We start from the raw sequence: 16,304 nt of genomic DNA, 5'->3' as shown, positions 1-16,304 counted from the left end.
GACATTCACAGCAAAAATTTCTTGATGGTGTGACTCTACCACAGCCCACGCCCCGACGGCTATTCATGCTGCCCGAAATACCATCATGATTAAATTAGGCCTTGTCAGTAAACAGCACGATCTGGAGGAAATCTGGTCTATCAATCTACTGTTAGAGCAATCACTGACAAAATGTGACCCTTGGTGCAAAGTGCGACAAAAGCATTGCGTGGACTCGTTGTGATAAGTCCAAGGGCAACAGTTGATGGACATGTCTGAAGATTGCTTACAGTGGTTCGAGGAAAAGTAAATGGTAGAAGGCGAGAAACAGACGTTAAAATGAAACAAGAAGCAGTGCAGGAATGGGGTCTTTCAGTGTGAGTGGTTGTAACCACAAATGCTAACAGGAAAAAATGTATGTCGATTATATCATCAGCGTGCCATAGATAAGGACTGGAGTAAGTAAGTAACCATTGAAATATTTGCCGGAATTTTCAGTTTTTCCTGGTACACTGGGGTCGATGTATTTCTGCTCAGTGCTAATAGTCTCGTTAGAGACAGTAACAAACAGTTTACTCAGTAATAATTTATATTTACAATAACACTTGATTGAGATTCTGGAACCACAGAATGAACGGCAGAGATTGTACAGAATGGAACTTCCTGAACAGGGAATAATGTAATAAAAGTGGCCAGGGACGATTTTAAAGTAATAGATTTTTTTAAAAAAAGTAAAATAAAAAATGTGTAGGTGGCGCTGCAGCGCCCATGCAGTTGTCGAAGCCTAGTTCACACTTAAGGCTAAGCCCTAAAGCCACCTTGTTCCCCTGAGAAATTTGCTATATTCTGTTCAGTCTTCTACTTAACGATACTAGAAGTAAATCAGACACTGAATGAACTGCACTAATACCTCTGTAATTTGAGCAAGACATCTTGTCCCCATTTTCATAGATGTTACGAATAACGCTCATATTCCACTATCTAGGTACATTCTCCCAGCTTTCTATTTTGTTAAAAATTACACACAAATATTATACAATGTACTCTCCTCCTTATTTCATGAGTTACATTCTAACGTTTCCTGCTACTTTTTGCCCTTTTTAGAGTTTTCCTGTCGCCTTATCCTGTCTTCTCTCATTCTAAAACCATCTCCTTTGTCATCCCACCATTTTTGTGACAGTTCAGTGTAATGTGGTAACCACTGATCTGATTATATTACCTACACCGTACCTCTCTGTCATGTACTGATTTTGGTATTGATTAAGGTCTTCAATGCCAAGTGGATTCTTTTTGAAGCATATATACAAAAAAATAAACTTTTTCACCTTTGTTACCGTGTAACACGTAAACTTTGTCGTCGTATATAGGTTACATACTGTTACTTATGTGAGATGGTGAGAGAAAATATCTTGGAAGATACCTCTGTAGACAGACCTTAATCTAGAAAACGAGGAGGTGGATAGAGGAATATGGGGGAGTGATAACATGAAGTTATCACTCGCCATTTTATAATACAAGTATATTTTCACATATATAGGTCTGCATCAAACACGCCCATAAAATAATACAATATGATACCTAAAATATTTCAAAAGATCTTTGTGATAATGTGTAAAAATAAAAATTTAAACAAATAATTTAATTTAAATTTAAAAGAATTCAAATAAAAAGTAAGGCCACATATTCAAAATCATGTGGAATTAATGACTCTTTACATCTACTTTCGCCAACAATTTGAAGTTAACGAAATTATTTGGATAGTCTTACACAACAATATTTACTTCCTTAACAAAATGATCTGGACTAAAACACAAACCTTAAAAATTAAAAATAGTTTAAGGATATTTTGTGTGTATGGCCATTGGCAGCCTTACAAAACAAGAGAAATTTCATTACACATTCGCAGACATACTTTTTCTTTATTGATAAAGGGAAGTACAGCTGTATGAAAGTACAATGAAATTTCAAAAGAAGTTAATAGCTTTTCTTACTAATTTTCCGGTTAAAATAACTTTTCATTCATTGAGGTGTTACAGATTTGACTAGCGTTTGCATATTTCTGAATTTACATCAGAATGAAATTACTGGTAGATGCAGAACAGAAGGAAGATGAATTTGTATTCCTGACAAATATAATGACATGTGAGACAATATAGACCCTATGACTCATCGTAGAATATATGCTGGAGAGGGAAGACGTGCACTTATAATATTTGTAGATTTAGAAAAAAATGTATAATGTGTGTGAAATCTTATGGAACTTAACAGCTGAGGTCATCAGTCCCTAAACTCACACAGTATTTAACCTAAATTAACCTAAGGACAAACACACACACCCATGCCCTAGGGAGGACTCGAACCTCCGCCGGGACCAGCCGCACGTAGATTTAGCAGCAAGCGTTTGATGTCAATTGGGGTACACTCTTTGAGACTGTGAAGTTACCTGGTATAAAATACAATGAGCGAATGTTTATTTATAAACCACAAAGGAACTGCACTGTATTTATGGGTGTTGAAGAGCAAGAAAGAAAGACAATAGTTAAGACTGGAGTGAAGGCTGTAGCCATTACACAGATAAAACATGTAGTAAGGGCTTCTAACGGGGAAAAAATAAACCCTTCTGTTTCCGGAATTGTAATTCTGTCAGAGTTGATAGAGAGTTTGAAATATCGCACAGTGTCTGGAAAAAAGTTACAAACTGAACATCAGAAAAGTATACAAGAGTAACGGAATGTAGTCAAATTAAAACAGATGACGCTGACGGAATTTGATCAGAAAATATCATGCTAAAGATAACAGATGAGTTTTTCTACCTGGCAGTAAAATAATTGTCGATGGCAGAAGTCAGTACAGGGAATGCAGACTGACAATAGCAAGAAAAGCTTTTCTGAAAATGCATCAACAACTCATACACATTTGCAAATTAGAAAGTCATTCATAAAAGTATTTATATTGAATGTAGCCTTCTGTGCGAGTGAAACGTGAACGAGTGAGCATGCAGACAAGAAGACAATAATGGATTTTGATATGTGGTGCTACAGAAATGAGTGTATTGTAGATCGAGTAACTATTATACAGATACTGAATTGAACTGAGGAGACGTACATGGCACATATTGACTAAAAGGGGAGATAGAGTGATAACACATCCCGAGTCCTCGCGGCAAAGCTTAGCATTTGACGGAGGGAAATAGGGGAAGACCAAGCTTCGTCTACAGTAGTTCCACTGTATATAGGGTTGACTAGCTATATAGAAATGAAAGAGACTCATCTAGTCTATTCTACTGAAGTGACTAGAGTCGAAAGTCGCAGTAAATCAGCCTTAGAAGTGAAGACCAGAACAACGACAACAACAGTAACAACAACAAAAAGTAATTTACGGAAACCAAAGAAGAAACCAATAAAATATTTTAGGGTGTCATACCAAATGGACTTTTCTGGTGCATTTGCCCAGTTTGTTGGTAAATGCTCGGATGTAACAATGCCTCAGCCTCATGAAAAGTTAAACATAACTTCTCTAACAGGAAATTTGCTAATATAATACAGTCAGCTGAAAATAAATTTCAGCATGGAGGAAATTATCTAAATTAGTTGGTGAAAAGTATACTCTTCATCTTTCGGCTCTAGGATTCGCTACTCATTGCAGCGAACGAACAGTTTTGTTTACGCCCCACTGGGCGTATAAAGCGACATCAATACAATTGAGTATTACAACAACAGAAATCTGGAGCGAGACAGTCTGTAGCACCTATTTCCATATCATTGGTGGACTAGAACAAAGCATAGCGAGTATATGTATTTTAGTCGTGATAAAAGCCTCCGTGGTGTGACAAGCTGAGGAAAATAAATACATCAATTATTACTTCCTTTCTATCAAAGTTGCACATTTAGGAACGTACTGAAAGTCGCATGGATGTGAAACGCTGGCTTGTTCCAAGAATTTCTCAAAAACATGAACGTATACTAAACAAATGACAGTGTTAACACTCGTTAGATATCTGAAATGCTTTTTCCAATTTAAATCGAAGTGATACATGACTATTAGTGTTAGAAGTACAGTATGTATTTGAATTGCACTACACTGAAAACTAAAAGCTTCTTACTTTTTTATACAGTACCTTATGCAATCAGTAAACTCTTAACACTTTCTATATATCAGATAAGCTACTATCAACATACAGAAGATATACACCCTTTGTAATAGTTATAATGTAACTACCCCACGCATCAAAAGTAGAAAAAGAACATCGGAACTTATTTGAAATAATTTTTTTCACTTCTAAAGAATAGTAACAAATGACAGTCTTGGAAGAATAGTAACAAATGACAGTGTTGAAAGAATAGTAAGAAATGACAGTGTTGAATTGAAAACGTTTTTAAGTACGCTGTTAGGTCACAGGATGTAATTTTGATTCTTGCTAAAGACTACAAAACGGTTTCCACCCGTATTTAAGCCCCATAAAGGGTAGGAACAGACAGTTTAACAGAATCGATGCGTCAAACAACGCACAGAAGCTTCACAGATTTTTCGTAAAGGGGAGCAGGGGTTAGCCGATTCGCGGCTACGCTTTGTCCTAACAAGGTTTATCCGACACAGCTCATCGTTCAGCGGCCCGTTGCGGCATCGGAATTCAATAACGAAGTTTTCTGAATGGCGACAGCGCCATCGGATAAAGCCGATGTTGGACCAAGCGTTTGCGAGCACAGAGCCCTTGGAGAAGATACGAGTTTACGGCCGTCTGCATGCTTCCACACTGTTTCCGAAAAAAGGCTTTTCTTGTTCGTCAGCGACTGACGGATTCCATAGTGTGTGCTTTCTCTGCCCGTTTGGAAGTAATATGCTTCCTTCATTCATCTGAATACTTATTATAATGATATAGCAGTTCGACACTGCCAACGAAGATTCATCTGAAGCTTACCTGTATATAAATCTAAATTAAAAGCTTGCCCGGCGTTTCCCTATTATTTGAAGCCTAATCTCAGTAGATACTGTAGGGATTTTGGTTCGGAAGGAAGGAAGATTGAGTTCGACGTCCCGTCGACATCGAGGTCATTACAGGCGTAGAACAAGACCGGACGATGTCTAGGAGGAGGAAGAAAATCGTCCGTGCCTTTTCAAAGGAACCATCCCGGGATTTGCTTGGAATGGTTTAGGGAAATCACGGAAAATCTAAATCTAGATGGCCCGACGCGGGTTTGAACCGTCGTCCTCACAAATGCGAGTCCAGTGTGCTAAACACTGTGCCACCTCGCTCAGTTTCTGATACGGTTATCGCTAATAGGGAAACGATAGCCACGCCCAGTGCGGAAATAACGGCCGTTTGAAATTGCGAGTCCCTACAATAGTGTCATAGTACAGAAACTGCATAAATGTGTCACTCGAAAACCTCCCAGTTACTCATTGTCATTTGAAGGGGCCAGTCAGATTTTGTATGGTTTTGAGACCCGTTGTTATGAGGGAAGTTTTCGGTTCGTGTAATTATTGCTAACTTTTATTTTTCTGACGCTGTTATGTTGAAGGAGTGGTTACTTAACGACAGATTCCAATGTTGACGATTGCTCCATCAGAGGTTGTTGCCAACTGCAACAACTTTTTTGGAATGACAGTCGGACACAGTGACCAGTATACCCGCTATGAACTGAAAGTTTCTTCTTCCCTTTATACCGTTATTTGTGTGAACAAATACTGAATACTGACAACAAGAAGGAATTTAGACGTAATTTTTACCTCGAAACAAGAAAAAGAAATTTACAACCACCATCTGCTGTTGGAGCCAAAACTTTTCCGCATGACCTGCGACGAACAGCATATGATCTGTCCGGGAGGAAAAAAATCATAACGCATAATTTCAATAACAAGACTAATATGGCTGGAAAGTTAGTCTCTGGAAAAATTTTCCAAGATTGAGGTTGTTGTCAAGTGCACAGAGCATGCGACGTGGGCCCGCGAATAGTGCGTGGCTGTTGATGACGACGTAAGTGACTATTTGTGCGAAAACTCTACTCAGAACATTTTGAATCACTTTACTCCTCTCGACTGTAATAACGAACTTTTCTTGCAACAATAAATAATTATCTAACTACCGTTTTGCTCTAAACATGTAATTTGTACTGTAAACAAGTCGTTTCTCTCTCACTACGCTTGCTTAATGGGAAAAACTAGTTTTCTGAACTAACTGAACCGCTTTTACCCATGTGAGCATTATGTCCTATGGCGATGGGAACATTGGCCACTCGAGTATTTTCCAGATTATTGATTATTTAAGGTCTTTCATGTTTCCAACGAGAACGAGAAAAATCGAGCGAGTTGGAAAATAATCTGACTGTACAGACTGTGATTCTGGAGTTGCTAGATCGATTGCAAGCTAGCTAAATGAACCGCCAAGCCTTAGGGTGGGCGTTACACCCGCCCTTCCTCTAGATTAGTGGTCGCCAAACTTTTCTGCACAATAGCCAATCGTGTCATTGTGGGCGGCATTTCGGACTGCATGTTCCGATCTTATTATTAATTGGTAACCGACATAAATTATTTCGTTCTCAGAACAGAATAGAAGAGCTACTTTTGAGGCATGGTAAGTTGGCCACTTGACCCAGTTACTGATAGTTAAAAGTCAGTACCATTCCGAACAATCGTGACGACTGTTCTCCGTTTCACGAATGTTTACTAAATATTTTGAGTGTCATTCTTCTTCTACTCATTGCGTTGTATTACAGCTGCCTTAATTTAATTCCATAACCCTCGCTATAAATATATTCCGCATTAGAAGATGACCGGCTCTGTAACGCACATTCACGAATCAATGTTACTTCCGTATTAAAATGTATAACATAGCAGCTGGCCGGCCGAGGTGGCAGAGCTGTTCTAAGCTCTACAGTCTGGAACCGCGCGACCGCTTCGGTCGCAGGTTCGAATCCTGCCTCGGGCATGAATGTGTGTGATGTCCTCAGGTTAGTTAGGTTTACGTAGTTCTAAGTCATAGCGGACTGATGACCTCAGAAGTTGTCACATAGTGCTCAGAGCCATTTGAACCATAGCAGCTGGTAAAATTCCTTTACTCACCTTTATTAAAGTAGCAGCTAGTTGTTATTCCTCTCACCATCAGCTAGTAAGTTAGTTATAACTGTTTCACTCCCAGATTCCATAGACGTCTTTCTTCCTCTCCCTTTATTAGGTCTGTTTATCACATTCACCAGTTTGTCCATATGACATAGCTGCCTTGGATAGTTGCCTGAGCCGTTACTCAGTTGTGAACATTTCTGTTTTATACACTCATATAGTTTTAATATTTGAATATACCGTAATGTAAGATTTATTTGTTCATTGTCTCTCTTAGGTATTACATCATGCTTTTGTTTTGTGTCGACATAGTCATAAAATGTCACACATCTTTGTACAGCATTCTTTGTACAGCTATGAATCCTCGCTGAAGTTCTTTAGACTTCTGTTCAGCATGACGTCATCTGACGATGGCCTAAGAAGCCGAATGCTGGTTCATAATGAATTAAAAAATATTATTGTGGAACATTAATACGTTGTATTCCACTTATTAATATATCTGTGTCCCTCCAAGAACCGACGGACTACTCCATAAAAGTTTGCGCAATCATATAAATATCTGCTCAATAGCTTGAACTTAAAAAAACCATATAAAATGTAACATATTTGGCGAATAAGATATCAGCTTGCTAAATCTGAGCATTAACGAGCGAAGAACACGAACAAAAAGAAATTTGCCCCACACTAATAGTAACTGTGTATGACAACTACTCTGCTGTTCATTCGATAACAATGCTTAAGGAACCACAGAGTTCCAATATAGCATGTCAGTCCATGCACCAGAGGAATACATTACCTTCTGCTGCAGAAGAGATGCATAGAGAGGAGCTGTGCATACTTGTTACAATAAATTCATCAAAAAAAGCCATTTTCTGCTTCTATACATGGCTCCTTTTCTTCCTTTCACTAAATTTTAATGCTGCTACACTAGGCACCTAACTATACCACACACGAACGAAAGACAGCTTCACTCCTGAGCCGCTCGAACGCAATACACTAAAGCAGAACACCTCGCTTACCTTCGAAACGGGCAGGCCACGTGTGGTGTCTGCACTCTCGCTACACACTGGTCGAAGTCACATTCGTCTGAAAAACCTCAGACAGATATACTGCGTGGCCTAAACAGCCACCCGAAGAAACTATTACAGGTACGCGTGTTCAGATACTGATATATGTAAACAGGCAGAACACAGCGCTGCCGTCGGCAACGCCTGTATAAGCCAACTAATGTCTGGCGCAGTTGTTAGATCGGTTTCTGCTGCTACAATGGCCGGTTATCAAGATTTGAGTGAACCTGACCGTGGTGTTGTAGTCGGCGCACGAGCGGTGGGACATTGCATCCCGAGGCAACGATGAAGTGAGGATTTTCCCGTACGATCATTTCACGAGTGTACCGCGAATATCAGGAATCCGCTAAAACATCATCGCTGCGACATCGCTCCAACATCTCTACGACCGGAAAAAGATCCTGCAATAAAGGGACCAACGACGACTGAAGAGAATCGTTTAGCGAGACAGAAGTGCAACCCTTGCAGAAATTGCTGCAGATTTCAATGCTGGGACATCAACAAGTGTCAGCGTGCGAACTATTCAAAGAAACATCATCAATATGGGCTTTCGGAGTCGAAGACCCACTCGCGTACCATTAATGACTGCACGACACAAAGCTTTACACCTCGCCTGGACCTCTCAACACCGACATTGGACTCTTCTGGAAACATGTTGCATGGTCGGACGAGTCTCGTTTCAAATTGTATCGAGACAATGGGCGTGTACGGGTATGGAGACAACGTCATGATTCCATTGACCCTGCATGTTAGGTGGTGACTGTTCAAGATGTCGGAAGTTCTGTAATGGTGTGGGGCGTGTGTAGTTGGAGTGACATGGGACCCCTGATAAGTCTAGATACGACTCTGACAGGTGACACGTATGTAAGCATCCTGTCTGATCACCTGCATCAATTCATGTCCATTGTGCATTCCGAAAAACTTCGTCAATTCCAGGAGGACAATGCGACAACCCACACGTCCAGAATTGCTACACAGTGGCTCCAGGAACGCTTTTCTGCATTTAAACACTTCCGCTGGCTACCAAACTCCCCAGACGTGAACATTATTGACCATGTCTGGGATGCCTTGCAACGTGATGTTCAGAAGAGATCTCCCCACACCCTCGTGCTCTTACGGATTTATTGACAGCCCTGCAGAATTAATGGTGTTAATTCCCTCCAGCACTACTTCAGACATTACCCGAGCCCCTGCCACGCCGTGCTGCGGCACTTCTGCACACTCGTGGGGGCCCCTACACGATATTAGGGAGGTGTACAAGGTCTTTGACTCTTGAGCGTATATTAGCAATGATTTCATGCGACACAGAGGTACGTAAAACCAGAATATATGAAAGATGGCCGATTATAATGGACACGTATTTTTAATGTTACGTAATTTTAATATTAAAGTAATACCTCACGAGTTTGTCGAAACTGGCTGGAGGTTCTCGTTGTAGTTGCATCATTATTAATCCAGTAAAAGAAAGTCCAATTGAAAATGAAACAAATAAGGTCTTTGAAAAGTCATTAATTGGTTTTCTGCAAAAGGGATTGCTCTAAACTTTGAAAAAACACAGTACATCCAATTTTCTGCTGGAAAAAGTAGAGTTCCGTCAATAAATATAACACATCAACAGAAGTCAGTAGACAGGGTAGAGCATACTAAGTTCTTGGGTGTACATATAGATGAGAATCTTAATAGGAAAGTTCATATTTCGGATCTCCTAAAGCGACTAGGTTCAGCAACTTTTGCAATGTGAATAATTGTCAATTTTGAGGATATAGAAAATAGTAAGCTAACATGCTTCGCATACTTTCACTCTGTGATGTCATACGGAATAATATTTTGGGGTAACTCAACATTTAGACAAAAAGTATTCACTGCTCAAAAGAAAGTGGTTATAATAATGTGTGGGGTTCATAGTCGCACATCTTGTAGGAATCTTTTTAATAGATTGGGTATTCTTACAACAGCCTCACAGTACATCTACTCACTAATGAAATTTGTTCTAAACAACATAGACCAGTTTAAAAACAACAGTGACATTCATGATTATAATACCAAAGAAAAGAAAGATTACACTATCCTCTGCTCAACCTATCTTTGGCACAGAAAGGAGTAAAATATGCTGCTGTAAAAATTTGCGACAAATTACCATATGAAATAAGCTGTCTGACAGACAACAGTGATAACTTTAAAAATAAATTGAAATCATGTCTCCTTGACAACTCCTTCTGTACCATAGATGAATTCTTGAATAGGAATAAATAAATCTATAAATATAGTATATGCATTTTTTTGCCACTTAAGGGAATGGGGTAAGTAATAGAAATATTAATCTTTAACTGTGTATTAAAAAAATTGTTTCATTTGTGCATTTATTGTGCACTTGACACGCTCCACATCATAACGGCTACCGTACCGTGGGATTGATCAATGGAACATGCAACGAACTAACTAACTAACTTGCAGGAGAAACTCTGTTCAAGAGCTCGCCTCACTTTCTAGGGTCATATTTTATATCTGTCACAATTCTCCGTCTGAAAAGGAAGAAAAAGAACGTGTTAAGACTTTCCCACGGGCTATATACTTCCATCGTTCCCATATTCATGACAGCGCTAGACACGTCCATTCCTCCCCAGGTCGGTCACGTGACCACGTGCAGTCCCGCAGGCCTGGAAACGCAACGCGCAGATTCAATTACGGACAATTCCCGCTCTCCATTCTACACCGGACGCCGTGCGATGGCGCAGTTGCATGGGAGAGTGGGGGAGCGGACTAGGAGAGGGGTCAAGAGAGGGAAGGGGGGGGGGATTATAGGGGGGAATGCGAGCAGTGGTGCGTTAAGGGGGACAGCGCGCCCTCTTGGGAAATCGAACACGATTTGAATCTTCCAGGCGTCAACAGATGTCCATTATCTCAATATTTCGTTACATGAAAACGTGTTTAGTTTCGCGGAGGGAAAACGAAAAGAAGAAGTATATTAGTTACCAGTGAAACTCAATTCGAATTCCATTACCAACTTGGATGTTGGCTGTCATTAAGTTTGCCCCAGAGGTTCCACCCTGTCGACTCGAACGAATGAGCTAGCCGCCGTCAGTTCGTTGCGATGCACTGCGCCGCTCTTTTAGCAGAGCGTTGTTACAGTTTGCAACGAAACAAACTAATTACGAGTTTCGCAGCGCACAAGGTAGTGCAGATAACAGGGTCGCCATCAACTACTGAATTATTCGTCGCGCGGACTGTTTCCAGCAGCCACCCACTACTTTTAGTAGTCTATAATTAAGGTTTCCGACAGTCATACGACATTTGGAAGTGCTTTCCCAAAAGTTCCAGTAAAAATAAAAAAGAACAAGTTGGTTTAGCAAAACCTAATTTCCAGCTGCTAGTTTGGTGATGACGTATGTTTGTGAAGTTCCCTTGAATGCTGTTTCGTATTCAGAGCACTTATTTGATAGTTTGTGTTTTGTATTGATGCATTTTTTCTTGTATTCGTGCATAGTTTGCGTACTATCGGACTGCAAACTTTTTGGGAAATGTAATTTCTTCTGGAGGTTGTACTACGGTATCATTCACACTGGAAATTACTAAGCAGAATTATAATGTTATAGCAACATGCGTTCGTTGATGTTTTTGTATCAGTTCCGTCTTTTGTATTTTGGTAGTTTACATGTGGGACTGTTGTATCTGACAAGGATTTCAACAGGTAAAAAGTCATTTCTGTTACAAAAAATTTCAATTGGACCATAAATTGTTACACACACCAACCTACAGAAAATGAAAGAATCTTAGTTCAGTATTTTCATGTCGGGAGAAATTTGACTCAAATAAACAAAACTGGCAATGAAATTATGAATTAAATTTGTAAATAGAGGAGGACTAAATTGAAAAATTAGTTTAAGTTTGGTGACGTATTTGTCACACTTATAGAATATTAAAAGCTGTTCAGCTCTATATGGGCACAATTCTCAAGAGCCCAAACCTCAAAATATTCGCATTCAGTGTAGTCATCTACGAAGGTTTCATTGATCGTGCAGCATTGTTTCCTGTTCATCACTGGAAAAATATTGTTTTCTAAAAACGTGCCTCTTTGTTTTCCCGTAACGTTTAAGTCAATCACCGAATGTACTTCTTCTAACTAAACGTTTCACACTCGCTTCCCTGAGTGTCATTTCAAGAAGTCTGACTTGTTCTATGACTTCCTTCATGTCATTTTCACCCCATTTTAGTCGTGACTTCTTACAGTTGTCTGTTAAATTTAAATACCGTAAAAATTTAAGTATTCCTGGTAACTATCTCGTCCGGTACACCATGAAATATCTTGATCCCACGCAATCTCAATGTGCCACTGTATTATTTATTGTTTGGCCTGTAATACGAAGAGTAATGTCAATTGAATCTGAAGATAACATTAAACAGTAATATTCCTAACTTTCAAGGAAAACACAACACTACAAAGTGAAGTTAGTGCAACGAAAAAGCCTCTAGGAACAGATAACTTGTTGCCACTCCGAAGCGCATATTGCTTTGATTCAAAACCGTATGAGTGGCGCGATGGCTGCTCTTACCAGCGCTAGAAATTGCTACGTATTGTCCTATACTGTCTGCTATCCAGTACTACGTACAGTCCACTGAAGCAGTTTCAGAAGACTTTATTGGTAAAAAATAAGATTTATTTAGAAAAGAAATTTCAACTACAGGAAATATGTAAGAGGAAGGATGGTAAATTTATTTACAAAAAAAAAAAAATGGTTCAAATGGTTCTGAGCACTATGGGATTAAACATCTGAGGTCATCAGTCCCCTAGACTTAGAACTACGTAAACCTAACTAACCTAAGGACATCACACACATCCAAGCCCGAGGTAGGATTCGAACTTGCGACCGTAGCGGTCGCGCGGTTCTAGTCTGAAGCGCCTAAATGTATTTACAAAGAGAAACAACAGTTTTATTTTTTTTCAAACCATTCGTGATTGTTAACTGGGTACAGACGTTGTCGATAATGGGAATTTGTGGTTAATGACAATACCGGAGGAACGAAACGAATAAAATTTAATTGAATTAACTTGTATGAGAATGATATCCAGTGCAATTTATTCTTTTCAACATTTATACAAATAACATAATCCACAGATGGATGCTGTTTAATCACGCAGGTATTTAAATACCGAAAGAGCAATTTTAAACGAATTTAATAGTTAAAAAATTAGATGATAATTTAGAATGTACATACAATCATTTCAGCAACTTACATACGGAATCTGATGTCTAATTTGCTAACGCTAAAACATGAACAGCAGGAGATTTCCAACACACATAGTTCACTTAGTATAAACATAGTGCAAATGGGATAATAAAAGCTACCTAGTTACCACAGGGGTGAGACAAATAAAATGCGTTCGTGAAGGGCAATTTCAAATCCCCGTCTGGACAGTGAAATTAACGTTTTCAATCGACCCCCAAAACGTATCAAGGTAAATACCGATATGATTCCCTTGAACAGGACGCGGTCGATTTCCTTCCTGCTCCTTACGGTATCCGAACATGTGATCTGGCTCTAATGGTCTCGTCGGTGGGAAGTTTAACCCTAGTCCTGCTTCGCTCCTACCTTTAACGCTATGAAACTATCATACCTGAGTTTTCCGGGCTGTAATTCCTTGTTAACTACAGAATTCTGGATAACTAGCTGGAAGGTCTGTTATTATCATTTTGAAAATGAGGTACTGACATTGTTACACATTACCGAATTTTCGCGATTAAACCTGATATTCCTTGTGACATTGCCATAAAGGATCGTACATTTTAGCTACTACACTATGTGGTCAAAAATAACCGGACACCTGGCTGAAAAATACTTACAAGTTCGTGGCGCCCTCTATCGGTAATGCTGGAATTCAATATGGTGTTGGCCCACCCTTAGCCTTGATGAAAGCTTCCACTCTCGCAAAGCATACGTTCAGTCAGGCGTTGGAAGGTTTGTTGGGGAATGGCAGCCCATTCTTCACGGAGCGCTGCACTGAGGAGGGGTATCGATGTCGGTCGGTGAGGCCTGGCACGAATTCGGCGTTCCAAAACACCCGAAAAGTATTCTATAGGATTCAGATCAGGACTCTGTGCAGGCCAGTCCATTACAGGGATGTCATTGTCGTGTAAACACTCCGCCACAGGCAGTGCATTATGAACAGGTGCTCGATCGTGTTGGAAGATGCAATCGCCATCCCCGAATTGCTCTTCAACAGTGGAAAGCAAGAAGGTGCTTAAAACATCAGTTTAGGCCTGTGCTGTGATAGTGCCAAGCAAAACAACAAGGGGTGCAAGCCCACTCCATGAAAAACACGACCACACGTTAACGCCACCTCCTCGAAGTTTACTGTTGGCACTACACACGCTAGCAGATGACGTTCACCGGTCATTCACCATACCCCAATCTGGCATCCGGTCCCCACATTGTGTACCGAAATTCGTCACTCCACACAACGTTTTTCCACTGTTCGATAGTACGGTGTTTATGCTTCTTACACCAAGTGAGGCGTCCTTTGGCATTTACCGGCTTCATATGTGGCTTATGAGTAGTCGCTCGACCGTGAAAGCCAAGCTTTTTCACCTCCGGCCTGACTGCCGTAGTACTTACAGTGGATCCTGATGCAGTTCGGAATTCCTGTGTGATGGTCTGGATAGATGTCTGCCTATTACACATCACGACCCTCTTCAACTGGCGGCGGTCTCTGCCAGTCAACAGACGAGGACGTCCTCTACGCTTGTTTGCTATACGTGTCCCATCACGTTTCCACTTCACTGTCACATCGGAAACAGTGGACATAGGGATGTTTAGGAATGTGGAAATCTCCCGTACAGACGTATGACACAAGTGACACCCAACCACCTGACCATGTTCGAAGTCTGTGGGTTCCGCGGAGCGCCCTATTCTGCTCTCTCGCGATGTCTAGTGGCTACTGAGGTCGCTGATATGGAGTACCTGGCAGTAGCTGGCAGCACAAGGCTCCTAATATGAAAAACGTATGTTTTTGGGGTGTCCGGATACTTTTAATCACGTAGTATATATGGCCAAAATTGAAAGTCATTTACTGAAACTGTAGTCTGAAATTTTGGTAAGGAATAAGTTATTAATTTAAAAAAGCTAAACCCTGCACAGCAACTTTCCATGAGTTCCAGTGAGAGAGGGAGGGACAGAGAGAGCGAGAGAGAGAGAGAGAGAGACAGAGAGATGAAATACCACACATTATAACCTGTACTGCGAGGTCGACAGCTTGCGACCGGTGAGGTTGCAAGCGGTCGATTGCTTTAATGATTAATATATGTTAAAGTGATGCTAAATGTCATTATCTTTTCATAAAGAAAGTTTTTTCTTCTAAACAATCTACAAATCGTGAGCTACCCCCGTAATTTTTTATACATGAAGTTAGTAGATTTATTCATGACACTTTTGCTGCCTGTGTCTATGGTCACTTTCAGAACTCAATAATCAAATTAACTAATTTAATACGATTAAATTTTGAATTTCTGGTGTATCCATGTATCACCACAATAAAAATTGACTGTGAGTATTGGAGGAGTATGAATGAGAAGAGTGGCATACTAAAATAATGACATGTTCTTATTCATTCCTTTATAACTACAATCGAGCTGATAAATCTTGGAAAAAATGACGAACATGTATCAGAAAAGGGAGGTGCTTCACTGGCAAAGATTTTGTTCGGGTGGAAACAATACAAACGCTGAATTAATCCATTTTACAACGCAGTCAGATTTTGTTTACGTGAATCCACTGTGAGGCTGAATTCTATTCAAATCAGCTACGACCAAATACACGTGAAACTATGGTTCACAGAGAACAGGGAGCTGTGAATATCATATAACAACCCTACACCGTTCATCCATACTTACCCTGTCACCTTGTTTCAGGCAGCAGCAGAAAATAGTACGCTGTATTCGACGAGCAGAGAGCTGCAGCACCTGTAATATTCTGACGCCTCCACAAAAACTTTGCAAACTACACGGACTGGCGTTCTGGTTATTAGAACGTGGGAAACTTCCCTGTCAGAGCCCCGAAATCCTCGTACATTTCGGTGTGACACTTTCGCTGATCTGAACAGACCAATTTGACTCACAGGAACGACGGCGCTTTTGGAATTCTCAAATGTCAAATGGCTGACTCAAGACGAGTAAGTTCACCCTTGTGAAACACGTTATGTCCGAGCTG

The sequence above is a fragment of the Schistocerca serialis genome, chromosome 2, assembly GCF_023864345.2.
Source record: "Schistocerca serialis cubense isolate TAMUIC-IGC-003099 chromosome 2, iqSchSeri2.2, whole genome shotgun sequence".
NCBI lineage: Eukaryota > Metazoa > Arthropoda > Insecta > Orthoptera > Acrididae > Schistocerca > Schistocerca serialis.
The sequence above is the reverse complement of the archived record's forward strand: the minus strand, read 5'-3'. Positions refer to the sequence as shown.